Below are 2,032 nucleotides of genomic sequence, written 5' to 3'. Positions count from 1 at the left end.
CACATGGGTGCAAAGGAGGACTCCAGGCTCCAGCAGGTCCCCATCTCCGCCGCCTCGGGGTTCTGTGCCACGGAGAGGTGGCCCGTGATCGCCAAGCCACCCACAGTTGCCACAACAAGAGCGGGTGGAGCACAGCTAGGGACAGCAAGTGGGCCTTCCCACCCAGGGAGCCAGGGGCCCCAGGCAGACACTGCCAGCATGGGCCGAGGGTGGCACAGCCCTCAGGCCGACCCCGCCACTGCCCATGGCCCTGTCCCAAGGCCAGATCTGACTCCTTGGGGTTGGCCAGAGTGCGCTGTGCATGTCTTTCCTGATGGGACTTAGTACAAGAAAGCACCTCTGCTGTGTACAGGAAAACCCTTTCCTCCTGTGTGCGCTCAACACCAGAATCATTGCCTCTCCTCTCATGCACAAGGACAACAGTGGTGACGGTGGAGTGGGCAGGTGGACGACATAGAAGAGATGGAAAAATTACAACAAAAATTTTAAAAACCTTCTCTCTTCTGGTCAACTGCAATGTGCTTCTCATGCTTTTCCTGATAAAAGAAATTTCAAACATTTCAGTTCATAGAGAGAAAACCTGCTTTGTTTCTCATTAGCACATGCTCTATGCACTAATGCCTTCTTCCTAGCACAAATTTGTTTCCAAAATATATGATTTTTGCAGTGAGAGCTGGTGGCCTCTGTCTGCTCTCTACGGGGGGGGAAGAGAAGGGATGGGGTTTGGTCTTCCCGAGTGCCTACTTTGGCTTCCCAAAGGAAGGGGGCCATGGAGGGGGGTGACCACACTGAGGCACACCCACCCTCACCCCCTTCCCTCAGTACACCTTGTCTCCATAGTTCAATCTCACAGGCAAATGGACGCACTCAGGAGATGTCAAGAGAATGGTGACTGAATTGCAAAGGAGTCACTGGATTGTCTTGGCATTTGATTGCCAGGCAGATTTATAGGCTGGAACAATAAACATTCTATCGCTGCCCCCTTTCACTTCCATAGAAGTTTTTGTAATGCCAGTGGCTTAGGAATAGTGTGAGGGTTTTTGTTGTTTGTTTGTTTTATGAAAAATGTGTTTAGGAAACATGAGGAGATAATTTTGCTTTACGAATACTTAGTATATGATTTGATGCTGGCTCCATATGTCAGGAAGACCCTGAGTCTCTTGAGAGAAGAGTAGAATCCACACCCTTTGTTTGCTTTTAGCATTTTAGTGCCCGGTTAAGTGGTTTAATACACCTTATTATTTAATTGTAACTAAATGAATTCACACAAATAATGAAGCTTAACAGTACTCAAAAAGAATCCAAGAAGTACAGATAATTTTAATCAGGCAACTAACAAGATGTAGCATTGACATTTCACTACTCTTGAGGCCCTGAGGCTGGGGCAGGCCCTATCTCAGTGATGGCGAACCTATGACATGCGTGTCAGAGGTGACACTTGAACTCATTGTTTTGGTTGATTTTTCTTTGTTAAATGGCATTTAAATATATAAAATAAATATCAAAAATATGTCTTTGTTTTACTATGGTTGCAAATATCAAAAAATTTCTATATGTGACACGGCACCAGAGTTAAGTTAGGGTTTTTCAAAATGCTGATACACAGAGCTCAAAAGGTTCGCCATCACTGCCCTATCTGTACCTAATTTTCCATTCCCAGTACAAGAGCTCACCATCTTTTCTCAGACTACTGAGGAAGTACCCTAACTGATTTCTGCTCTCACATCTTCCCCAGCTCAACACCCCCATTTCTTTTTTTTTTTTTACTTTTTATTTTTTATTTTTATTTTATTAAATCTTTATTGTTCAGATTATTACATTTGTTTCTCTTTTTTCCCCCCCATAACTCCCTTTCTTCCAGTTCCCACCCCACCCTCTGCCCTAACTCCCCACCCACTGTCCTCATCCATAGGTGCACGATTTTTGTCCAGTCTCTTCCCGCATCTCCCACACCCTTTTCCCCCACAAGAATAGTCAGTCCATTCCCTTTCTATGTCCCTGATTCTATTATAATCAACAGTTCATTCTGTTC

The sequence above is a fragment of the Myotis brandtii genome, unplaced genomic scaffold (assembly GCF_000412655.1).
Source record: "Myotis brandtii unplaced genomic scaffold, ASM41265v1 scaffold1465, whole genome shotgun sequence".
Classification (NCBI taxonomy): Eukaryota; Metazoa; Chordata; class Mammalia; order Chiroptera; family Vespertilionidae; genus Myotis; species Myotis brandtii.
Note: the sequence above shows the minus strand (reverse complement) of the source record.